The 27565-nt window shown below is 39.9% G+C and overlaps 1 protein-coding gene across 2 annotated transcripts in view; it reads right to left on the bottom strand.

The window, feature by feature from the left end:
- Positions 1-23396, bottom strand: part of peak1 (pseudopodium-enriched atypical kinase 1) — a 100740-nt gene extending 77344 nt beyond the window's left edge. For both annotated transcript variants that reach the window (XM_034149113.1, XM_034149114.1), the window contains exons 1-2: positions 23212-23396; positions 2442-2551 (exon numbers count right to left, since the gene is read on the bottom strand). The gene's annotated coding sequence lies outside the window, so the exon portion shown is untranslated. The remainder of the gene's footprint in view (positions 1-2441; positions 2552-23211) is intronic.
- Between the last annotated feature and the right edge of the window lie 4169 nt (positions 23397-27565).

Genomic DNA, 27565 nt, shown 5'->3' with positions numbered 1-27565 from the left:
CTTTCTAGTTACGTATTTTTCATAGTCTTATATTTCAACAGTTTTACGACAAACTGTGACTTTTTTTACATGGAAATTATTTTTTAAGATTGACAAACATCATATGTGTAATTCATGGCACAATTCAAACGGGATCGAAAGATAAGTTTTCTCTCTCCATTGACTTCAATACATTATTTTTCTGAAATAAGGTCCCATGGGGCGGAAGTAGATGGGGGTGACTATGCCACTCTATATAGCTTTAAAAAAAAAAATGATAAAAAAAAGGAGGGGGCTGAGCTCATGCGCGAGATTCTACCGGCAGATTCTGTGGTGATGAAACGCCATATCATGGATTATCAAGGATTATTTCTGAAACAGTATGGAGCTCAAAGGCTTTCTCTCTTGCCGGTTATACCACAAGGTGAGTTCCTTTTTATTTCCTGCTTCTTAGCTTAGCTCTGAGTGTTAGCGATGCTAATGTAAACACCGACCATATTACGTCCAAAACAGTCGGGCATTGTTTCTGATAGCAACGTTTCTGATAGGGCCGTGGGTGTTAAGCCACCCTACATTTCTGATATTACGTCATATCGGACGCAAATCTGGATCCGCTCCGTTGTAGCCCCGTTTTTAGAGATTTGGGTAAGGAGGAAAAGAGAGAGGGTTTTATTTGCTGACGCTGCGTGAGTTCCCCGACACACCGGGGACACATTTTTATGTATAAAAGACATAAAAAAAGTGCATTTTGCATGATAGGTCCCCTTTAAGTGAAGAAATAATGTATATAAAAATTGCACTAAAAGCTAAATCTGTAATGCTAATGAGTTCAGCACTTTTAAACTTTATGACGTGCTCTAAAAGTAATTTATTTTCCTTTTTTTTTACATGGCGGATTAAAATACAGTAGTAGAAAAGCAAACACACTGTGAATTCAAAATTTAAAACGTATTAATCTAAAAAGTATTCATATCAAATAATGCAAATATCGAAATATAGATGCACACAAATAGATTAAGGCTCTTGCAAATGTTTCATACTTTGCACGAAATGTCGAACAAATTCAAATGACATCTAACTTAGAAACTGTCTTCCTGTAGCAACATGAGCAGAGTATCTTTGCAAGACACAACAACAGGCAAAACAAAGCCGAAATGTCAGTGAGGAGGAGGAGGAGGCCGAGGAGGAGGAGGAGGAAATATGTATTGTCAATGTGAAATAGAACAGCAATGACAGCCATGTTGGCATCAGATGCAGACGGACTTACTGAGACTAAACATCAGACAACATAGCAGTCTCACACGTCAAAGCACGAGTTAATAATAACTACCAAAACAGAACAAAAACAAAACATGGCTAGAAATAGCTGCTGAGCTTTGTAGGTGACGTGAAGCTAACATTTTGAAATACCTTGGTCATGAAGTCAGAAGTGATGAAATCATTTCCCAGCAAGAGAAAGAGTGCACACTAAAAATATGTTTTTCCCCGTAACGATTGAATCATTTGAACTTTGCTCGAATTAATCTTCGACATGTAAAGTATTCAGTTACATAAGAATATATATGTAATGCTCTTAGCATGTTGTATTACACCCAAAATAATGTATATTTTCATTGTAGTACAAGGAATGTGTAAGGAAGAAAATGTGTTTGACTATGACCTCTCCTTTAGTCACGGGTAGTATAACAACACAATGCATGCTGGGCTTCTCAGTGTGAGCCGAGATGGGGAGACTTTACTTACTTAACAAATGTTTTCTGGAAAGCCTCACTATAATAAACACACAGACACAAATCTGAACCCAGAGCCAAGTTAACAGGGTGAGGGTGAGCAGTTTGACAAATTTCACTGCTTTGTAATTGTTCCTCTGTGCCAAAGCGTGAGAATACTTGTTACAAAAAGGCAGATTTATAGAGGGGCAGGCACAAAGTCAAGGCTGTGAGGACAGAAACCAAACACACAATATACCCATTACGTCTCCCTGTGCAAGGATGACTAACCCTGTGTAGACTATGACTATTTCAAATATTATGTCAGGTCAAAGCTATCAGAATGAATAACACATCACAACCAGGATGTCGGCATAGTGAGGTTGAAGTAGTCCATGTATTGGTCTTGCTGTTGTTGTGATGTTGTATGGGGTTGGATGCTTTTACTACAGTTTATTTGAATAACAAAATGTTCTTAATGTCTTTACAGGCCCACATCAGCAACAGTTCCCAAACCAGCCAAAGCTCATAAAAAAGAAGAAAGGGAAAACTTCCTCAGCACATACAAATTTGGAAAATAAATTATAAGTACTCAGTTTAATGCAACAAATGTAACTTCAAATTCAAATCCGACACAGCTGTTGACAATATATATTACTGACGGTATAGATTGAGGCGGCAAGTTAGATTTGTTTAATTTGCAGAGCTAGTGCAGAACAAATAATAACCGATAACAAAAGTGACTGTGCTTACCTTGCAGGTTATGCAGCTCCTTGTTGTCGTGAGTGTTTTCGGTCTGAGAGCAGCAGAAGTTGCTGATTCAGACGACGCCACGGGGCATCTTGGGGCTGCAGCCAATGTTCCTGCAGAGAAGAGGCGAGAGGGCAGATGTCAGCTTAATGTCACCCACCATCAAGTGCTAATGGTGAGCTCCTACTCATCAGAAGTCACACACATACAGGCTAATTAACAATAATGGATTTATTTGAAGAAATGACAAAAAAACTGTGTGTCCACATTTAAATCAAGAGAAGCTCAGAACATTAATAATCCACCTTTGTACAAAATGTCCAACATAAACGCTGATGACCAGTTCAGGGAATATTTTGGTATCAAATAAAATACCACATTGTATAATTGTGTGGAACTGAGACCTGCTGATGCATAAGGGAGAAATAGGTGTCATAGTTTTTCATCGCTGACAATTGGCCCGAGATTTGACATTTCAATGCTTAGGCTGTTGCTACCACAAGAAAATAGGACATCATAACATTTAAGAAACAATCTTTATTATACCCTTTGTTCAAATGAAATGTATAGCTTTTGTAAAATTAAAATATTGCTTTAAAAGCCTTTTAAGCCTGCTATACAACTACAGAATACTAAAAAGATATTGTTAGCATCTCTGCCTTTTTGACGTCTTTTTCTCTTCTCTAAGATATGACAAGCAGAGCAGAACAAACAAAAACATTTAGCCCAGCGCAAAATTGATGCGGCAAGGCAAATAAACATCTGTCACTTCCATTGTAGAATGTCGTCTTATGTGCCAATTTACATTTTAAGAGCTTAAATATCTGGAGACTTTATAAGTCTCCGTTGGAACCCTGCCCTCTACAAAGCACCATCTAAGAGCGAGACTCAAAGCACTGCTCCCTCCTGATCTCCATTCACCAAACATTCACCCAGTCACAGAGCCACTGTGCATTCATAATGCCCACAGAGGAACCATTGCAATGTCAGTCTCTGATCAACTTTTACGTCCCAATTCTCATTAAAAGCCATGAGTCATCAGAAATTAGACATGAACCACTCCCCTGCCCTAAATTCATCGCTGCAGGCCTGGTATTCAGGTTTCACCCTCTTTATACTGTAGTGCAGGCCAGAAAGCCAGCTATATAAGGAATTGTTAGTGGTGAGTCCAGCTAGCGGCTCTTAACTATTACAGCCAAGAGTTTAGAGGTGGGGAGTCTGTTTACACGGAAAGCCTTTTGATTTTTTGTTTTAAGAGGGTCCACTTGCTAAACATGACTCGGGCTTTAATGTATAATCCAACACTAATATTGGCTGCCAGAGGGCAGAGGATGGGGGGGGGGGTGAACAGAATGTTAGTGTGAACACATGCAGGTGTGAGGTGTGAGGTGTGAGTAAAAACATATAATCCAACTTAATGCAAGTCTTATAATTTAGTATGATCTTATTTATATAAAAGAGGTTTGCAACTAGGGCCATGCTAAGGAATGCTGGTAAAGGAAAAGCAAACGCAAAGAGAGTGACAAAATCTAAAGAAAACAGGAGACTATCAGATCAATCCTAAAGAAAGTCCAAAAAGAACCCACATCTGACAACTAAAAAAAGAAGAGAGAAAAGTGTAATATGTCAAATCAGGCCAACCCTCCCCTGGGCTCCAGGTTTTAGCCGGGACCACTTCCTTCCTCTGGCTCTCTGATGTATTTCTACGCAGGCAGATAGCTAAACAGCAACATATGTCCCTTTATGGCAGTTAAGCGATGGTAATCAGGGTTGATATGGAGCTGAGCACACAGAGCTACTGCTACTGCGATGCAAACAGTTTTATTGCATCCCAACAGCACTCATGCAATTTGCATCCAGTCCTTGAGCTGTGCCTATTGTAATGCCTCCACAGGCTCTCTTGATTTACAGGCTGCTGCTATGATGCCATGATGGACAACTTTCATGCATAGTGTCTGGGAAATGATCACTCTGAGACAAAAAGCAAGAGTCTGAGTCGACCTGTCAGGAGTGGAGAGTATCAGATTTGAAAGGTTGAGCCGTGAGCCTTGGGCAACTTGCACATGCACCGGGCCTTTGATCTTCAACTCAAACTCAGCCTAAAAGATCCCTATGGGAAGAAAACCTGCCAAGCTCAACAGAACCTGAATCAAAGACTGCATGATATGAGCCCTCAAACCACATATGACATTACTGTTCTTGGCTGGCTTCTAGAGCAACAGAAGGTTTCAAAGACATCGACATGTTGGCTTATTACCATCCTGTTCAGTTAAGATTGACCATGGCAAAGAAATATGGTTTTAAGAAAAATTGTGAAAAAGGTATAGGAGGAAATTGTCAGGAAGTTGCTATTGGGAATTGTTGAACTGGAAGGCAATTTCTTAAATTCTTCCCTTGGCAAACATTGTTATTGGGCCAAGACTCTGTTTTGGTGACCCACTTTTGCTCTATTTCTGTGGCAAACACAATGTTTTGAAATAATAAGGATATTTTCAGACTTTGAATAACAACAACAGAAAGTAACAGTGTGCTCGTAGACATTCATTAAATATTCTGGGTTTCTTATGAAATGCGCAGAGGTTTCCTTCTCTTAGCTATGCAGCTAGATTGGTTTTGTTTGCAGCCTAATGGCGCTTTTCCACTGCAGCACGTAGCACGGTTTGGCCCGGCCCGCTTTTTTTTGCTTTTCAACTAGGGGTAGTTCCGGCTCAGGGCTACTTTTTCACCTTTTTTCTGGCTCTCCAAAATCGAGGTTCTTACCGGGCCAACAACCGGGCGGAATATGCTAAACTAGTGACGTAAACACTCTCGACTGCTGCAAAAATATTTTACCGTGATTTAATTGCATTACACATTTCAAAATGATGCCGAAGTAACAACATACTGATACCGGTCCGCAGACAAGACGGCAGTAGAAAAACCTTTTAAAATGTGTGTTTTTCTGAATGGAGATCGGATCGATCAGGCTAAGCTAACGTTGTATATGCTCCGTCCACACTCACAACAACGGCCTACAGACATAAATAAACCAGCGACTGTATTCACCATGACACAGGCAGTCTGTGGTTTGTACTGGTTTAACTTTTGTCTAGTTTCTGAACAGATATGAGGAGCTGTGAGCTCTGAGTGCTAACTGCTAACGGCTGATGTTATGGTTTTGTGGTTCACATTGAAGATGACGTCACGGCAGTTTTACGCAGGCGTCGCTCCGCCCGCCGAACAGCAGATCACCCCGCCTACAATGCGTTACTATAGTTACTACCCCAGTTCTTAAACTGTAATGGAAACGCAGCATAAAGTGAGCCTAGCCTACTGCTAGGTCCTGCAGTGGAAAAGCGGCATAAGTGGGCTGAGAGGCCACAGGACGGGCAGAGGTCTGTTTGCAACGGTCCATGGAGCGTGTCTTCAGGCCGAGACCTTGTTCCCAAGACAGACACCACCAAGACTTCTCCATGACCTTTCCAAGAGCTGGGAAGGTTTTTGAATTGCAGATTGAAAGAGAAAGTCTTAGAGATTCTGTTGCTGCAAAAGAAGAAGTTGCAAGTTGTTTTTATCTAGGATGTGATATTCAAATCCAGTGTCTACAAAGATCTAAAATGCTTTTAACCAACAACTAGCTTCAGGGTGTGTGAATCTAACTGGATCAACATTGGAAAAAATATGGATACAAAAAGACAAAAGACTCTATTGAAACCTAGCCCAACATAAACCACTCTGTCTCCATGGTAAAGGGATTATATCATGACTCAAGCATTTTGAGGATAAATGCAGTCTGGGTTTGCTGTGACAAGTGACTGATAGGATGTAATGTTTGTGAAAGAATAAGCATGCAAGCCAAAACGACGAGACAAATGACTGGAATGGAGAGCTACCCTGTAGTACGTGAGCCATGATGTCATTCATTGGAGACAGGGCAAAATAAAGCATCCGTACTGATCCAGAGCAGAGGGCTTGCATCACACTTAAATGCCATCAGACTCTAAATTTAAACATGAGTCAATATTGCTAACTAGGAGGACAGGAAGGGACATCTCCTGCATACAACTACATAACAAGATCCTCCATTGTCAATCTGTTTAGGTTATGTTCTTTATTCCTTTGTCTTCTGTCAATGGACTTTGAAATGATTTCCATTATGACTGGTTCTTCTCTAAACTCCCAAATGTGTTCTTCCGCTTTCTCCATGATGCGGTAGGCCCGCTGTTCATCTCCCAGGCAGGCAGCTGGCTCTACATCAGACACATGCGAGGACAAAGGGGAAACTCCAGATTGTCGTGGTGAGGGCAGCCACCCGTAGAAATGCTCAGTGGGATTTCATTTGTTTATCGTTGGCACAAATTACAGTAAACTCGCAAAACTCTTAAAGCTCCAGTTGGTACAAAGAAAACAGAGAACAGGTTTAGACAGAAAGACACAAACTGGCCATTCGCAGCAAGCCAAATATAACTAATAAAAGAGTGATGTAAACTCAATGAGCAGGCTTAAAGACATCACTCAGGATCAAGATCACACTCCCTGAGGAAAACTATTAACGTACATAGGGGGCACGGTGTTGCAGTTTTATTGGTGCCCTGAGGGGTGTGATGTAGGCAGCATTTTGAGTCTGTTTGTATAGAATTGAATGCACACTTCAGGCTATTGTAAAGCTAATCATGAAGATAATCTCCGTCTCCAAAGCTCCGTGTTTCACTTTACCATTACTGTAAATCCCTGGTGGCAGCGTTTTCTCAACAAAGTGCTGACATGAGCGTTAAAACGGATATTTTGCAGGGATCCCTTGTTCAGGATGACCTAATGAAATGAGAGGCCTGTGAAAGAGCAATGATAGTGATTTTGAAGCAGTAATTGATACGCCAGAACTACAGTACTGCACTCCTATTGGGTAGTAGCATATGAAGTAAAAAAAGATTATTGTATCACTTGACACCTCTAAGGAAATAGGGATACTGCTTACAAAAGCGTGCAGGCCTTTTTTGTAGATCTCAGGATTTATAAAGATGGGGGTTTATGATTTTGATCAGGATATCATAATATATACACTCAACAACACTGATATGGTTGAGCACAAGTAGCTCTCTTAGCAAAAGTGCATTTACATCCAGCATGAGAGTAGTGTTTCATGTCATTCCCTCACCTCTATACTCTTGGTTTTTATGCCCCCACATTTCTGCAACATCAATACAGCATCTTGACAACTGTGGGTGTTTAATTTATATTTCTTCACAGCTTTGACTGACGTGTATGTATGAAAATTGTTGATAACAAAGACATGAACATATAAAGAAACCAAGCACATTGAATCTCCATGAAAGCTAAAACCTGTGAATGAACTGTGGCTTATTGTTTGTTTAAGCTGAATAATATATTTGCATAAGGTGTTAACCGAGGAAATCAGCTAAATAAACATTGTTGAGTTCAATCCAGCTGCAATTTATTTTAAGTGTGAACTGCAATGAGAAACAGAGCAGCCCACTGCTTTGCAATGAAACATTATAAGATGTTTCACTTTCTGTTCTGTGTTGTGCTGGTTGTAAACCCCTGTGTTATAAAATGCCAACTCCCTCCCTTCTGAATGTGTGCCAATAAGTAGTTCCTGTAACCTTACATTCTCAAGGAGCAGAGTTATTCATTTAATTAAAGGGGACCTATTATGCAAAATGCACTTTTTGATGTCTTTTATACATAAATATGTGTCCCCGGTGTGTCGGGGAACTCACGCAGCGTCAGAAAATAAAACCCTCTCTCTTTTCCTCCGTACCCAAATCTCTAAAAACGGGGGTACAACGGAGCTGATCCAGATTTGCGTCCGATATGACGTAATATCGGAAATGTGGACCCACGGCACTATCAGAAAGTTCTGATACAATGCCCGACTATTTTGGACGTAATATGGTCGGTGTTTACATTAGCATCGCTAACACTCAGAGCTAACCTGTACTGCACAGAGCATGTGTGTGAAGAAGCAGGAAATAAAAAGGAACTCGCCTTGTGGTATAACCGGCAAGAGAGAAAGCCTTTGAGCTCCATACTGTTTCAGAAATAATCCTTGATAATCCATGATATGGCGTTTCATCACGGCTGTATTTAGTTTAGACAGTAGCTGCCGGGTCCCGCATGAGCTCAGACCCCTTCTTTTTTTTATAATTTTTTTTTTTAAAGCTTCATACCCCAAATCAGCACTTTTGAAACAGGAAGTGAAATAGAGGGATATGAGGCATGGCTAGAATGGGTGATCTGTTTGGTATTTTGAGCAAAACACTTCATAGACATGTTTTTTATATATTTGTATATATATGAGACGTATGCTATTGCCTAAAAATAGCATGATAGGTGACCTTTAAAACAAGAAAGAAAAGTCAAAAACTGCCACTAGCAATATATATGGTAATTATTTACATAAAATACTGAGCAAAGACTGACTAAATGTATTTATTTGTCATTCAACAATATACATCAACTGTACGACACACAAGTGTTGACCTCACGTTTGATACGTTTGCTCTATTCATAATTATGATGTTTCCTTTGCTGTTGTAAAAGCAACTGTGACAAACCTGTTTAATTAAAGCCCTTCATGAAGAAAGGCAGCCTGATTAATATGCATGTCCTACTTTCTGGCATGCTTCCATACCAAGCCGAATGCTTATACAGTAAAAGTAAATGAACATGTCTTGCTGAACTAGCTGAGATGTAATGAGCGACTTGAGTGTGTGTGCACAAGAGATAGCTTTAATTAAAAGAGTGCTGGTGCGTGTAGGATGAATATGGATGTATGTGTGAGTAAGCGAACAAGCAAGAAAGAGTGAGAGATCTAAAGAATTTCCTTGTATAGGAAGGGCATACATCTAAATAAATATTCAAGTTATATTTTTAGGAATATTTAGCCAACAGATTATTAAACAAAGCAATTTGATGTCTAATAACAGGGGATTTCAAACTTTGATTTATCAAATGCATTGTGAGCTTATTAACAACAAAATGGTTGCTCTGAATAAAACATATCAATAGATGACTGGCCAATGGGTCAGATTACAATGGTTAATCAGTGCATGCAATAATACAATCACAAATCATCAGATACATGCTGTCAACATGGGTCTGTCATCTTTCCTTTGATAAATAATAGTCTAAAAAGACGTTCACAATGACTCAGATTAAACAGCCTCTTTAACTGCTTTGGAAAACAATCGCTGTTTTTACACCCGTTTGACATCACTAATGGCACTATAAACAGACATTATACCACCAGCTGAGACACTTCACAGTGAAATAAATTGTATCATTCATTTCTTCAATTTCAATCTCTCTTGAGAGCTCTTCCCACCCCAAAAGACCACTTTGCTTTTTCTGATGCAAAAGGGTTTCCTCTGATCTTTGCAGAATCCCCATCACGTGAGGGAGCAGGTGTTCCCCTTCAGCACTCGTCCAGGAAGGAGATGTACTGGCACAAGGGAGGAACATGCAAGCCAGAATAAACGCACGTGTATATTTTCATCATTTACATATTTTCTCCTTCAGAAAGGAAAACAAACACACTTTGAACATTTTGCCCGAAACTCCACCTTAATGTGTAACAGCGCCAGAGGAGAGAACAAAGTGTTTGAACAATTTGACTAAGCAATATGCTGTCCCACCACTGGGTCATATGAAATGAATTTAGTACTGGAGCTTGTTGTGCTGGAGTGTTGTTCGCTAGCCTGATACTCAGTGTGTGTGTGCACAGCCACTGTTCCTGTCAGTCAACAGTCCGCTGGATCATAGCGCTTGTAATTCCTCCTCCTCCTCCTCCTCTTCCTCCTCCCATGGCCCAGATCTACTGGCTGAATGCCAATATCTGGGCAGGACACCCACCTGCTGCCACAATGACACACTCACGCACAGCAACGTTTCACAAGCAAGCAGTCAGTTCAAACACGAAATCCACAAACTAAACGAAAAAGTACTTCCGTTCCTTATATCCTCAAAGTGCAACATGCGCTCCTTCACACCATTCTCAGACAGATGCCTCTCATTCGCCACGAACGACCGGCCAGGACCCCCGTTGGCCCACCAGCCTGATATAGCTGTGGCATTGGCCTGGTGTATGTGAGGGTCTGGAGGAATGGGTGTGTTTGTTTTCGTGCCATTTCGCTCTCCATGTTATCCAGATCATGTCACGCACCAAACAACCAGCGCTTACACACACACGGGGGGGGGGAGTAATTGTTACGGAGATTCGGCACGCACCAATATTGCTAATGAGATCACAGCACGGAAGTGTGTGTGTGTGTGTGTGTGTGTGTGTGTGTGTGTGTGTGTGTGTGTGTGTGTGTGTGTGTGTGTGTGTGTGTGAGACAGCGACAGCAGTTTGACAGGTAATTTGATATGTGCCCTCTCTCAGCTGGGTGACTTGGAAATGGAGTGACTGTGCACATTTAATTTGAGCAGCACCAACCGGATTATTTGCGGAAAAGAGTCCTGCTGTGTCAGGCAAGGTCAGGCAGCGGATGTTTGTTTACAAATGATGAAGCGGTTAATGCTGGGATGCTTTTTTACCATGAATGCTGTGTAATGTCTTAACCACCTTGGACATCCAAGTGAAAGACTGAAGGGGCACCGATTGTTTCTGTTTGCCAGTAAATTGACTTTGTTCTCAGTTCCTATCGAATCGAAATACAATTTTCAATACCAAAGATGTAAATAATTAATCATATCACCGAATATAAAAATGTCGATCTGTAAATCAGTTCCGTTAGCCTACAATAAGGCTGCTGATAAAAGAAGGATTTAACCTGTTTTGGGGCATGGGTTGTTGTTGCAGCTGAGCAGCTTGTCATGCTCACCACAGCTCCCCTGCACGCAAGGCACTTATCTTGTCGGTTAACGTTTAATGATTGGTAAACATCGATTATCTGTCAGAAAGAAAATCTAAATCAGCATCCCTTATCAATACTGAACACTTTGTGGTCAAAGCCGACCTGCACTATTGAGCTTGGCGCTAATTTTAAAATCTGATTCACTCACTCATGTCTGGGTTAGCACTAATTCAATATTCTACTAGAATGACACGACGTTGCAAGGGTATAAACGGGAAACCTAGCCAAACCTACTGCATCATACAGAGGTGTTTCGGAACATGTATGCAGTTCAATAAACACACGTTCTTTTTGTTTTTTTAAAGTGAACATTTCAACATTTCTAAAAAAGGTAGGATTTTTTTCAGGACAGTTATGATAGACTGCAGAGTCTTAAAACATATGAAGATACAATATGAATGTTTGTCCAACATTTATCCAATAAAGATTGTTGTCACTAAATAATAAAACGTAGTCGCCAAGTAATCTTACAACTAGCATAGCCATCTTCACAACAACCTTTTGCTTACTGTGTTCATAGCTCTTTAACATGATGTGTGAAAAATGGCAACCACTGCAGTTTAATAGTCCCGTTTCGGTGAAAAGACGACACAAATCTTCCCGTGAGAAAAATAATGGGTCACTGTTTTAGGAATTTGATTAAAGCGTGACACGGCCTGATCATGTAGTGTTGAGGTTGTGCAATCACCAGGTAGAATATCTACTGCGGACAGCTGTTAAACCCTTGTGTACTAATCCAGCTTTACTGTGCAGCCTAATGCAACAACACATGTCATAAATACATAATGATACTGATAATAACTGTCTATCCTACTATGGGTTTTTGTGACCTTAACTACATTATCTCTGCTGAAAACAAGGGTTAGGCCAACAGGAATTGGGTTCATGTCATTATGTTGGCTTAATGGTTTTATGGTGTGACATGGTAATATAAAAGTGATTAGATAGTAGCTGCACCTCACTGGCAGGAAGTATTTCTGTCAGCTTCTACAGTCCAAGACAGCACAATGTACCCAATCACCCAAAGCCGAGCCAAAGGGGTATTAAAGAGGTCCCTGTTTATCACTGAATTAGGACAAGGTTAGAAAGGGCCCTAAAAAATCCAAGAGTCTTACTGTAAAAACAAGCGATAAGCAGCAAAGTGTTTCTCAATTTCACATTCAGGAGAAAATAGGAGTCATGTTGACCTAGTTTACCATTCTGAACAGAGGAAGGTTTTTTATACATTTGCAAGAGTCATTAATAAGTGTGGATTTGAAGAGAAGCGCCACATCCATCTCATCTGCAATTTATGAGACTTCTATAATCCACTGGGCTTTGTCAAGATGCAGATTAGGAACCGTATTGAATATTAAGACCATACAGAATACATCTACACACCTCAAAGAAAAATCAGCAAATCAAGCTCACAGTTTATAAAGAATGTCTCTTTTTGCAGATAATGTACCTGATTACACAAGGAAAAACTCCAAAAACCTACCATGTTTCATTCTGAAAAGCTTCATATTAATGTAGGAGATAATATCGAGGCATGTAAGTGGCCCCTATCCAGCCGTGTAATCTCCAACAGCAGGCAGAGCTCAGGTTCACCGCGGTAAACAAGGTATGACAGACTTCAGCACAACACACGGAGCATTAGTTATTTTAGGATGCAGGCTGAGTCCACGAGAGTTGGTGAGGTCAAAACTTGGCCAAAAGCAAGAACCCCTCTGTACTTTGAACACATCCGAGTAAGCCAGAATTGTGTTGCCTCCCCATAGCCACATCCAGTCAAAGAGGCTTTGTCCTAACTCAAACAAATACTTGTGTAGAGAGATCACCGCAGACACTTCAAGGGAGAATTATCCTGCCATATATGGACTTCAATACACTATCAGGGCAGTTAGAGATCATGTAACACTGATTTTTCAATTCAAACTGCTCGAATATCTCAAAATTCAGGTAACACTTTATATTAAGGTACATGTATTCACCATGTTAATTAACATATTAGAGTCAAACTACTAGCTTATTTGTTATGCACAAGACTTCACTTTAAAATAGGGAATTCTGAGTTAGAAATACCACATTATTTATTATTTTGACACAATTAACACTTTTAGTTTGATGTCTTGTTACATAAGAATAGACCATATTTGTTAGGTGTTATTATGGGAGAATTACTATTCTTGTGGTACTGCTGACTTTAGGGATGCTCCGATCGATCGGTCACCAATCGAGATCTGCCGATACTCACTCTCTACCGATCGATCGGTGCTCTCTAAACATGCCGATCGCGAGGGCCGATCGCATGACGTAAAATACATGACACTTTTCTCTGTACACGGCAAAACAAGCTCGCCAAAATGGCTTCACCGGTCTGGCATTATTTTAAGGTGTCCGAAAAAGACAGTAAAATAGCGGTATGCAACGTGTGTGTGAAGCAGAAATCCTGCAGCTCCACCCGCTGTGACGGACCGGTGAGCGGAGCGAAACACACAAGAGTTAGACCTAACACACTTAGCTATTTGATCTACCTCTGGAACAAGCTAAACTAGATATAAATATGTTTATTCTTCACTGTCGGCCTCACACATTACTGGATCAGCGAGCTGCAGGAGACGATACTGACGGGCTGTCAGGAGAGGGAGAGAGGGGGAGAGAGAGGGGGAGAGAGGGGGAGAGAGAGAGGGAGAGAGAGGAAAAGAGAGCGCTTCCGCTCATTTCTCCCGTGGTATTATCCAAAGTGAATGTAAACTTGAATAATATACATAATTTGAATGTAATAATTAAGTTGATTGTTGTTTGTGGAAGCTCCAGTGAATGAGCCCCATTAACTGAGTTTTAAACATCACTTTAAATGGAAGATTTAAAGTGATGTTTAAATCTTCCATTTAGGCCCCGCCCACTCGATCGGATCGGCGATCGGTATCGGCCGATACTGATTCCGGCGATCGGCCCCAAAATTGGCGATCGGAGCATCCCTAGCAGACTTATTAGGCCCATATTGAGCAGAGCATATTAAGACCAAAACTCAACAACTTCCTTACTTACAATAAATAAGCAGTAATTAGAGGGTTATTGAGGAAAAACTAATGGCCTAATACTTGTAGAATATGGTAATATGGAATAAAGCATTAATACGTGTTTTATAATGATTAATAAAGAGCCAATATACTGCTAATATGCATGTTAATTAACAACCAGTTGATGGTGAATATGTGTACCTTAATATAAAGTGTTACCAAAATTCAATATATTATTAAGTGAATTATAGATTAGGGCCAGCGTTTCCGCCCGGGGGGCGTCTTGCCGTCATTTGACGCTCTTATTCAGCTTGGAAAGCCCTGAACTCGAGCCGAGGGCGTCCAAGAGCCGGCACGTCTTAGTGACTAAAAAGAGCCGGAATTCCCATCACTAATAAGTAAAGAGATAGTATCTATAAGGGACGGCTCAATTCAAAATTCAAGTCACGTGACACACACCAACCCCCCCCCACCTCGCTCTCGGGGTGGACGCCCTCTCGGCCCTGGTCTGGCGGAATTAGGAATTCATCTCACTGATTAGGGCTGCATGTTTTTGAAAAATAACAGACTTGCATTACTTTGATTGATATTGCAATTGATTCACAATATTGGAGGGATTATAGTTAGTGCATTTTTATTCTAGAAACCATAGAAAGATACATGTAAGAGTATCTTTTGCCGAATAAGCAGCCACCCAATACATTTCACCTGTTCCAGATACATTATGACAGTGTTGCAAAAGTCTGCAAAAGAGTTTATCTGCAGGGGTGCACACATGCTGGGCAAGATACAATACATGTGCTTTATTCACAGTGTTGACTGATTTGTATTTGTATGTCACAGTTATTTTCTTAACCCCATATCCATCCACGCCCAGATTTAATCACCAGAAATGCAGAACTGTGGGACTGAGCCTGAAGGCATGTTGGCCATAATGGAATTTGAAACCAGATTCATTCGGTGATTTTGATCTCCAACCACATATTGTTAGGTCTTTATTGGCCATCTTTCATTCCAGCTTCAGGCTATAAGCCGTGTTAGTTCTCAGACTGAGGAATGAAGCTTGCAGATGTCTAAAAAAAAAGAATAATTTATTCAGGGATGGTTTCCACATTTCATGGTAATAAGGAGAGCACAGATTAATCTCCCGAGTATTCAGTGTGCAAGATTAAAGAATTGATAGCGAAGTTCCTTCAAAGACAATAATTAAATAGTAGGAAATCAGGCCACATGGAGTAATTAGTGCATGAACAAGTCTGTGTGTTGTTCTTGGACTTCTGAGGTCAAGTATCCACAGATCTATGAACAAAAGGCTAGAGACTTCATTTGATATTTTGTACCCACCATACTGTGACACATGTTTTAGTGCCAAGTTGAGTTTGCACCATATAGGAAATGTGATTAGCCGGATAGCCAGACTGCATGTCCATTCTCTTACCAGTCCATTAGTCCGTTTCTGTGGGGGATGATTTGATTCTTCCCTAAACAAAAAAACTATTAATGAATTATGTTTTAGCTGCTCTGACATTTCCGGTCTACTAAAGCAGCTTTAGCCAGCGGGCTGGAAGCAAGCAATAACCTTACACTAACTTTTGTATAGAGAAGTCAATGTGAAGAAAGTTTTTAATTCAAGGACAACATACTGGTTGACTATGTGGTACTGCAAAGCAAGGTGCACTCAGAGGGCAAGACAGCTGTGATAACATGGACAGAGATACAAGGCTGTGATTAATTGAATCCAAAACAGATATTAAACTATCAGTAAGATTTTTGAAGACTGTGCCGGCTAAAACGTGTGTGTCGTTTAGTCACATAGATAGTAAAGTAGTAGTTGTAGTTACAATTCCTAGCTACCACTCTATGTTGGCCATCTTTTAACCATTTTTCTACTGTCATCTCACAAGAACCAGGCATTAAATCAAAGGTTTGCCGTGATAATGTGACAAAAGTGGTTGAATATGCAGAATTGTAACTGCAGCTCATATGCACTAGTGTAGTATACTACCCTATGTTTACAAACCAACACAGGGTATGCTAGCAAAGCACTCTTCTCTCACCAAAAAGAGTGAATAACCATATTGTCATTATGCTATATACTCTACATGCAATGTAGTCTTCATGAGCAGGGATAACAATTGAAGATTTCCCTATCTTTGAACTTTTATTATATTTTGTGCTCTTTAGCAAAAATGTATATAACAAAAATAAATGCTAATTCTGCCTTGCAGCTATCGCTAAACATGTACTTCTACTCTTTAGTTTTCCAGTGAAAAGCAACTGGAATATCTACTGAATACAGCGGAGGGGGTACAGCCACAACATCACTCATTATCCCCACTCTGTTAGTAAGTGGGAGTCTGAGAAATAACAGAACATATCAACCTTGGAATGCAACGCAGCTGGAACAGACCGTTGAAGGAATCTCCAAATGAAGCCTTTGGTTTCAGGGTCAGAGAGTGTACTCGATGCCAGAGCGTATATCCAGTGTGTGCAAATATGCGAGCAAAAAACACACATTTGTCAAGGATCTTATCATGTATACTGTTGTGAAAGGTTTGAGCAAAAAGAAATAAGGAGACTATGTGGGTCTATAGCCAAAACCTTCAGTTTTCCTTTCAAATATTCAAATGAAATATGGTTTCCTAGCCAAAGTGAAAACCTGGAGGATTTGAACATCAGGTCAGTCAACATCAAGAGCATGTATACTACATGCTGCCACATTTCCATCCATTAGGCTTTCGTCTGACGGCCAAAAGCAACAACAGCGAATATAACGTCTGCCATGAGCCACATCCATCAGCCGTTAAAAAGACTTCAACGAGATATTTTACAAGCAGGCAGACAGGTGAGAGGTCTGGAAGACGTCAACAATGAAAATACCTTACATCACCACACTGGCTCAGTCTTTGTTTCTTGGACCCCGCAGAACAATAGTGATGGTAGGAGTAGACTATCCCACACACACCCGCTACTCGGTTCAAAAGGAGAATATCTGACACCATTAAATCACTGACTCCAACAGCTCCAGCCCATTACGGCGGTTTAGGATGTGCTGAATAGCTGAACTCTGGCTGCCCTGAGAGGAGGAGACGCTCTTTTAAATCACACGCTTCGGTGAAAGGACAACGTTTGACAGGTAGAGCAGCAGCAGGCAGCTTTTAGCCGGAGTTAAGTCATTAAGGTCAACACCTAAGCTAATTGTCCTCATATGTATGCATATGCATGCCTTTTCACTTTTTAATGGAAAACTGCAAAAAATGTTTGTTTTTAAATGGCAAGAATGTTAAACTAAAGCTGATGTGCCTTTTAATTATTCAACAGTTGTTCTTATTTGCTACATTATTACCTCACGTTATAGCTCATTGAACTAGCTAATGTTCAAGGTCAACACTAAGCGAACAGTTTATCAGCAAAGCCTCGAGTTTCCCAGATAATCAGAAATGTTTGAAAAGCCAACATTCCTTGAAATGTGAGGTTGAAATATTTAAAATGTTTGAATGAAAGACATTAGAACGTAGAAAACAAAGTAGTTAAGATTAGTATATCTGCAAAGTATTTTCTGGATAAAAACACTTTTAATATTTTGTTGAATTATTTTGTTTCTACTTTATTAAACCACATAGAAAGAGATCCCCATGGATCAAACTCAAAGTAGAACAACTGTTCTTTTGGATTAAAACCTGTAGATTACACCGTGTTGGTTAAACATGCATACTGCAAGAACACATGTTTACCAAGCTGCATGGTTGACCACATGCATACACATAGTCACACAGGCAGATAAACAAACGGGAGCACAGCACATGGTTGCTGGTGTTGGAGCATTGAGGATTGTCTCTGTGCTTTAGATCAAACACCCGGACAGGGCAGATACCTTGTGGCTCCATATAACATGACAGCGTCACTGCGATCTGCTCCTTTATCAACCACCATCTTGCAACAAGCCACATATCAGAGACCGAAACAGAAGTGACTCATAACTCTGACACTTGGCTGACCTCGCATAACACTGATGTCATGTCACATTAGGGCTGTGCAATTAATCGTATTTTAAAATCGCAATTACGATGTTGGCCTGCCACAATTACGAAAACAACATAATCGAAAAAAACGATTATTTTGCTTTGCTAGGTTGTGACATATTTGATCTCATTTATTTTAGTCTCATTTATTTGTATTTATCATATTTATATATATGTTTAGTAGCTTGTTGAAGTGCGCTCCAAAATATTTGTTGATCTTGTTTATTGGTATTTATTATTTTGATATTATTTATTTAAATGTAAATATAAATGTATCATTTATTTAATTTATTTTTGTATTGGTTTTTCAGTTGAATTATACGTTCAGGGTAATCAACAGTTAAAAAGACACTGTTCAAATTATTATTTGTATTTAAAAGTTCAATAAATGGATGTTTTCAAAGTCAATGAATAATCGTATTCAATAATCGTGATATCAATTATTGACCAAAATAATCGTGATTATGATTTTTGCCATAATCGAGCAGCCCTATGTCACAAGTGTGAAATCGAGTGCATAGTGCGTGATAAACATGCTAAACAAATCTTCAATCTATCACATTGTGGAGGTGTTATTAGTCAGCTGGGTACATTCTGGAGGACAGAGGATTACTTGAATTTGTTCTGACATCCTCCCACCTGGATGACTCGGGTGACACGCCACTGGCTTTTGGTAGGTGCGATGTTATTGCCCGATAGCTGCAAAATGTACTCGGTATATGTCACGACCTGAAGCTGACAGAATGAATTATTAAGAAATCCAAAACAAAAGTAGGCTCCGGCTCTGCCTTGATGGCAGACAAAGCTGAAGTTTTTAGACATGGCTGCCTTCCAGCCCAAACTGCACTTTATCAGACTCGTTGACCTTCTAAAACCTGGAGTGGTCTTTTTTAGGGAGAGACTACATTGCCAAATCGGTGATGTCATGAAAAGGGGAACAATGTTGTTTATCACAGAGAATGTGACATTTAGAGAAACTGAAGTACAGTACGGCTAAGCTTTGTGGAGTTGAAGACCTTACTTTGGAGATGTAAAACTATGAGTGCTTTGGGGGAACTTAACATTCTTAAGACCTCGATTCTTATTTCCAATCTGACTAGAAATACATTTTTTAACAACCTATAATTTAGCAAGAGCAGCACTTTGAACTAGCATAACAAGCTAAATGTCTGCTCATTTTGATCATTAATTAATTCATGTGTACAGGGACAGGCTATTAGAATAAATATGAACAGTTTCTGCCCCAGATCTTACCAAGAATATCAGTAACTAAATTATGAATGTGATCCATAAAGATTGCATTATTTCACTTGACCTTTCCAATGTTGCATCAGAGTGCAGACCTAGTTACAGGACTGAGGAAGGAGTGTGTTTACATGGGGGGATTCATTTCCTTTTCCACAAAAAAACATATCACAAATTAAAAAAAACAGGATTACCATCTTGTCTGAGTACCACTACTGTTTCAGTGTGTGTGTGTGTGTGTGTGTGTGTGTGTGTGTGTGTGTGTGTGTGTGTGTGTGTGTTCGCTCCTTAACCTCTGGGTCACACCTGTTTCCTAGCTCAGGCTCAGGGCAGGGGGAGGGGTCAGGGGTCGTGGTGTCACATGGCACATCCTCCACAGACCTGTTTCAGATCCCACACTGGACACATGCATTCGGTCAAACAAAACATTACCTGTGATTTATGTCACTAACCTTTCCCCGAAAACAACTGTTTATTAGATTCATTTCAGCCAAACACATTTGAAAATCTCACAGTATGCCCTCCTCTGCAAATATAAGCCTTATTATAGTTGAATTCAATCCAATTGACGTCATATATTCCCGAATTCTGGACTGTGAACACTTCTTGAAGTCTAATAAAATGCATACTCATAAATAATTGTATCGTTCTGTACAAAAATACTATAATGCCTTAAAAAAAGCAATGCTAGTGATAAATCAATATCAATTTAAATACCAACATTAGAACAAAAGCTGTTCAATGCTTTCACAAGGCAGAAGAGTCATAATATTGAATCATTCAGAACGAGCTCATTAAGCTATTTAGTGTATTGTAATGTATTTGTGGTTCAGCTTTGATGAAGGAGTTTTTGCTTTATCACTCAGAACTCAAAGATTAGAATACATTGTATTGTTAACTGGCATGTGCGTCTTAAACATGTATGGATATGTATTTAATGAACACACAGTGATAAGCCTCCGTTCAGCGGCTGCTCATTGATCTTTACGGGAAACAGAAACTAATTCATCCAAAGTCGAAATATAAAAAGGGATTGATTGTAAACATCTCACTGCACTGCCATGTCATGATATGCTTCCAGTGAGCCACCAGTGAGCCACCAATGGCATCCACAAGAAACAATTGAAGTGGATAATATATGCCACAATTACGCAATCTAGAATACACTGCTAAAAACGTGTACAAGACAACAAAGGGGAAAGGCAGTTAAAGTACTTATGACTGTGTATGTATAGCAGCTGCCCTGAAATAACAAATGTTATGAAATGTTGTGATCATCCAGGCGTATATCCTGCAGCTGTCAGACTTCATCTCTATCTGTCAAAGACACACACAAAACATCTTTCAGCCCTCTGAGATCCAGAAAGATCAAGATCACCACAAAGCCCTATCTTCCTGTTGCTCCCCACAAAGAATGTCAGGTATGCTCACATTCATTCAATTCAGAAATGTAGGAAACCATCCTGCAAATATTGGTCCCACGCACTTTGGGGACAGGCATCCGCAGGACACTGGCTTATCAGAAGATCTGAATTATCTTCATATCCGCAAGCCGGTCAGCAACAAACAGGTGAAGAAGTAACAATGTCAGAGTCCTGCCTTTGTTGACACTGTCCACTAAAGAGTCGTAATCAAAACAAGAGCAAGTAAAAACAAGAAGTGACATCTACAGTCCCACGTGAGCGCACAAAGAAGCAGCTCATTTATCAACAGTCCTGTGTCTGTATGTGAATGGGCTGAGGTTTAGAGATGCATTGTGCTTCTACTTTCACTCGCCTCAACTTGTGACACTGGAACTAAAGAATGTTTTCACTTTCACAAACACATTCTTCACATAAACACAAGGGTTTCTTGTCCCTGTTGTTGCAGAATAATACACTTGATTATGGATCTTGGCAGTAACACCACTAGGATTTGACCGATATGGATTTTTGGAGAGTACAGATGTTGATTTCCTGCTAAAGCTGACATTATGTTTGCACATCTTTCCACCCACACCTGAGATGTGTGATTTAGTATAACTAATAATGAGAAGATAAGTTATGACGTGATTGATAATGACAGTGTAGCACACGTGCTCTCGGCTGCTCATTGACCCTCAGCTCTCTCTGAGGTTTCACTTTTCAAGCAGTTTCCCACAATCAATTATTCCTGCATTGCAAATGGATATGCGATAGTTAACAAAAGCCTTTGGGTTTTTGATTCTCGCACTAAACAAGTGTTTCCATGTCCAGGAAAGAAAATATATGTTATTAATCCTCTTCTGTACAACAAAACACAAAGGCTAATGCCGTTCTTTCATGCAGTCTGGTGCTTACCTCAAAATACCAAACCAGAATACTTGTTTTTGATAATACTTAATCTTATCATCAAACTGATTACCCAATCGGATTCCTTAACATTTAGCAGCTGTCCAAACCTTTACGTTTACAAAAACTAATTCAAATATAATTATGTCATTATTAGTCACAGCCTCGATGCAAAATGTCAATTTGTTGGTAACCAGCAATTCTGAAAAGCATTTTCCAAAGAGAATTAAACACATTAATCACACTGGTTTTGTTATCTAATTTAATAAGCTATCATTTCATTCACCTTTGATGTGCAGGGTGAGAAAGAAAATGAAACCATGCCTCTGATAAAAACAATTACTAGTATTAAGCCTGGTGTATTTATGTAATACCTACTATCACATGCCTTGCGTTGTGTTGGGTAAATGGCTTGACATGGGGATAATGTGGATGATCAGGGTATTTTGTAAGAGATTCAGCCTTGTGAAACCACAGGTTAAAGGAGAATAAACTGTGCCTTTAAAATAAACATTTAACACTTCTTTAAAATCAAGACAATTTGTTGTTATTAATATACAATATAACTGTAAGAGGCACTTTACAACACGTCACGTGAGATACTCCAATTAAGAGATAATGTAATGAAATACAAAAATAACCACGTTTTAATCAGTGTGTTTTTGTTGCATATGACTTGAAGTTTTAACAGTAGTGTCTGGTCTGCGGAGAGTGACAAAGATGGAAACAGAATACAACGAGCTTTTTTCTCTTTCCACTCATCTCTATGCATTTCCTCATTATATAAAAATCCGTGGCGGTGAAATGTCTCTCAAATAAAACCACGTCCCACTGTTTCCCTCTAAAACAAAATACCCGTGGTGGTCCCTTGTTCTGCAGCGGTCAGTTAAATGCCGCCTATCCCATTTTGTAAACATTGCGAAGTTGTCTTTTGGTAGCCTACGGGCTCCTTTCCTAAAAGCAGAAGTAGGCTACGCTAAACTTTTGAGCAAACACAAGCAGCAGCGGCGGGGCATCCACTGTCTTCAGTATTTCAGCCCTGAAGACATGACAGCAGCAGCTAACGTTAGTTATGTTGCAATGTTACGAAGACTGCGTTAATTAGCTATCATTGAAAACCGTAAAAGGTTAGCAAAGTTCTCCGCTGTCTACGCATCACTAAACAGCATTACAGTTTACATATAGTGCTAAAGAGCCGTTAGCATAGTTTTAAAGCCACGACATTTCCCCTGCTGTACAAACTGGAAGTTGGCAACCGAAGGAAACTGCCGAGACTTGTGGCTGAGACACTTTCAATTTTGGAGAAAAAAAACAACCCTTACCTAACTTTTTCCTACCTTTCAAACGCCGAATATCTCCCCACCGATACTACCACTTCCTGGCGGCCATAAATTCCGGTTTTGACAACGTCGTCCTCGGCAGGAATAAGGAAAAATCCTTGTGTGTGCAGCTCAACTCTTTTGCCAGTGCCTGTGCCTCCTCTCTCTCTCTGCGTGGCTCCGGTAACAGAACAGCCGCTGCAGCTTTTTCCACCAGCACGGAGCGGGAGCGTGCACACTGGGATACTGGGCAGGCCAGGAGAACGTCGTGAACGCGCAATTTTACAAGGCACACCAATCCTTCTGTATTTGAGAAAGTCCAGTCAAGAACTGCTTGAACTGCATTTGCTTTTAAACATAATACGTGTGTTTTGGGACTTTATAAGATATGCTTTTGCATTCCGATACTTTTTTTTTGCAGCTTTTCAGGATAGAATTCGAAAAATTACACAAAACGAATTTGGTTGATTTTAATCACCTTAATCAAATAATTGGACATAGTAGTTTATTTATAGTTTATTGCAAATTACTCTTGGTCATGCCTGTTTTAGTCAGTATTCAATGTTCAGTGGTACAAAAAAGTGTTTGTAATTCACTTGAGAATCTCTGATAAAACTTAGAAATTTCAACAGAACAACTTTTTATTGAATATTTTTACTTTGAGGTTTTGATACTTTTACTCAAGTATGGATTAGAATACTTTTTCCAAAAGTGATGATCTTGTCTGTTTAATGTCAAGCTTAGCCTAACTTGGGCATTACTTTGCTGCTCTTCTTTGTGCTGCTGAGATATTTGTTCTTCAGTGTTCTTTCCGTCTATGCCTGGAAAGAAAAGCCACATTCACTCTTGCTAAATGATGAGACCACATATCAAAGCATTGTAATTTAAAGCTGCACTCATTTGGAAAAATGTGTTTGTATGGAAAGACAGCTGCTGTGTGCCACAGTGAGTGTGCATGTTACAGTTATTGAGAAGCGTTGAGAGCAGTCAGTGTGGCTTTATCATGAGCTTCTCATAAGGGACAATTACTTTTGGAGAAGAAACCCCCTCCTCTCTTGCTGCCTTCAGGGGCTGTAGGAAATATTCTTATCATAATTAAAGCCAAGTTCACATGAAAAATAAAAGTATGGTTACGTGTAACTGTAAAGGTTTCTGTTTGCCATGAAGGATAATGTTACCAACATCTTGTGTAATAAACCACACATTTAATTGTGATGTAATGGTTTGCAATTATTCTCTTTGCAAGTGTATTTTCCTAGAATAAAAGTCCAGTAAAGCAAGCGAGAGAGTGAAAGTTAAAGGCAGCAGCTACAATAGTTTATTCGAATAAGTAACACTTAAAAGCTCATGAGGAGAACCTGAAGGCAACATGCATCTGAGAAGAGGAGGAGGAGCTGAGCCGGAGCTTGACATGTGGGAATGACTCACGTTTTTTACACATTCCTAGCATTGTTTCCTCCTCCTCCTCCTCCTCCTCCTCCTCCTCCTCCTCCTCCTCCTCCTCCTCCTCCTCCCTGTCCTGGGCACTGAGGCCAAGGATTTTCCAAGGCTGGGGGAGATGGTGCGGATGATGGAGCAATGGAGGAGAAAGATGACTCGCATTTTCCGCTTTTGCCCATTAAAGTAATTCTCTCTTTCTCCAGCTGTTTAAATAAGAGCTAGTTTTGTATACTTTAAGCTGTCTTTCTGGGTTTTGTATAGCTTGCCTGTATCCTTCATACAGAAAAGTGCTATGCCTTTCTTAAGAGATGTTCTAAGGACGGAGCATGAGATCAAGATAAAGCGACAACCCATTTGGAAATGTTCATTTAGGCACATGTTAAACTAGTTATATGTCCTAATTATTACACAATGACAGTATATTGTGATGATTTGTATACAGTGGCTTTCCAAAAGTTCCAGTAGTTTCAAGAAAATATGGCAAAGCTGATAAACTGGCAGCAGTAAAGTCGGTCATTGAAATCCGTGACTGAAATGTTGGCACAAACTGTTTTAGCATCACAGTCACTCTGATACAAATGGATGTTAATGCAGTAAAGTCACACACAGTGAAGGTAATGCAATCTGAGAAAGTGAGATAGAGAGACAGTGCGCCATGAGTCAGGGTCGGCTGTAAGAGAAGTAATGAAGTCAGAAGTGACTCACATCAGAAACTGAGTTGAAAATAAGGATGTTGTCCCCAATGATGAAATAAAAGAAATATGTATTTAATGAAAAGTAAATGTTACTTGTATCTAATATGGAAGTGAAAGTTATGGAGTTTCAATCTGAATAACTTAATCACACACAATTTCTAGATAATAAAGATTTGTTGTCCATTGTCATACAAACATTCTTGCTCTCTCAAGAAACCAGGTAATCATCTATTTTAGAACTGGAGAAATATCTGTCTATACTTCAACTTCATAATTACAATACGCAGAAAACATGGCAAGTGTCTGTCGGGATAAGTATATTTTTCAAGCAAGACACTGCTACTCCAACTCGATAAGATCTATCCTTAATTTCCCATTGGAAAACTCAACTGAGAATCACAAGAACTGAACCCGGGTCTCTGTGAAGAAGAATTTTGAGATGTTACATTATGAGTTGTTTTATATCATCTGAACAGGGGTGGAACATAGACGATCCTACTCATAAAGAAGTTATCTCACCTTTGATTTTTTCAAATGTACCCAACAAGTGAAGATACTCAATCACAGTGAATAGTCCTGTCCATGCCCTCAGAAACTGAGGTCAACTGTGGCTCTCTCTGGAGTGACTGAACTGAACGTTAAGCGATGACGATAAATGCGGGCTTTTATTCCATCAGAAAGCATTTTTAATACCCATTCACTCACTGTTGCATATTTGTAGATGATAAAACCGATTAGCATACATGGCCTGTATAAGCAAGGCAAGGCCACATTACCATGCCTTTGTAACAAAAGGTAGGCTCATTTTGACCATTATAGTGCTTGCGATAACAGAAAGCATTCGGGTCTGGTGCATGCCAATTCAGCACATGACGCCTGACTCATCCCCTCTGCTCTGAGTCACTCCCTCCCTCCCCTGGTCCAGGATCTGTGGCACTTTACTCAAACTGGCTCCTTTCTCATAATGCTAACCCGCCACTCCACGGGCAGGAAGCCGGCCAAGGATGCAGACATGGCCCTTCTGGAAAGGAAGGGGCTGTTTTTATTTCAGTGGGTCTTTTCTTTGTGAAGACAAAGACTGGGTGTGATGATGGTGCGGAGAGAAGAGGGCAGGCGGCGGGTCATCATGAGGGACTGGACCACAGCCATACAACACGTCATGTTTTAAAACAGATTTACCGAGGCAGATTGGGCATTGGAGTTGGGTGAAACGGGTCAATGTCAGGAATGTGATAACAAGGTATGAGCCTTTACTCTTCAAACACCCCCCTCCTTTACTGTGTTTTATTTTTGCAGCTTTGGGGCAACATCAAAGCAAAACAAAAAAAGCTGTAGCTAAGCTCATTATACAAATGAGCTGTGGGGCCTACTGCACACACCAAGCAGTTGACATGTGAAAGATGATACCAGAAGTGAAAAGGTAAACAACTCTAATAAGGTAGTGAGTGTCTCATTGGTCCCAGAGGCTTCACTGGGTATAGTGTATTTCCCACAGCACATCTAACACTCAAGAGCTTTGAAATGTAATTGGATTCAGCATGTTTAGCCAGCATGGCTGTAGGTAAGGTGATACAGCTCCTCCAAGCTGAATTATTTTAACAACAATTAGAGGAAGTGACATCAAATGTTGTAACACTATTCATGATCCCCAGTTGGTGAATCAAAAGTACATTGATGATTCCCTGGCATTCATCTAACTCTACCATCAGGTTGAGAGTTTTAGTTTTTTAAGTAAAACAACTATTTCATGAAGATTAGTAGGCCTACAGATATTCATGGTGCCCAGAGAATAAACCTTCTCTTTTCTTTTCCCTCGCAACTGGAATCAATTGGAATATACCGTAACCCCAACAAGATTGATGCTGTATTTTGTCAAAATGCTAACATCATCATTGTGAATAAGTTAGCATGTTTCTGTAAGCATTTAGCTCAAATAATTGCTCTGCATATTTGGACACAGGTCTGCTAGCATAGTTGAGTTTTGGCCTGTAGTCTTGAGTACACATTATTCACTCACTGTTTTAGAACTTCAAAATCCCTTCCTTGTTTTACTTCGACAATACAATTATATCACTGCCAAAACTAGCTGGCATTTGATTAGCTTCCGGGTTGTAAAATGCCAATCTTTTATAACAACCTGTAAATTGCCAAAGTCCTCTCCACACTTCATCACCTGGCACAGCGAAGTTCTGAGAAACTGAACCTTTGCAGCGTGTATGTCAAACAGAAACCTATCC

The sequence above is a fragment of the Trematomus bernacchii genome, unplaced genomic scaffold (genome assembly GCF_902827165.1).
Source record: "Trematomus bernacchii unplaced genomic scaffold, fTreBer1.1, whole genome shotgun sequence".
Taxonomy (NCBI): domain Eukaryota; kingdom Metazoa; phylum Chordata; class Actinopteri; order Perciformes; family Nototheniidae; genus Trematomus; species Trematomus bernacchii.
Note: the sequence above shows the minus strand (reverse complement) of the source record. Positions and strands in the feature narration are given on the sequence as shown.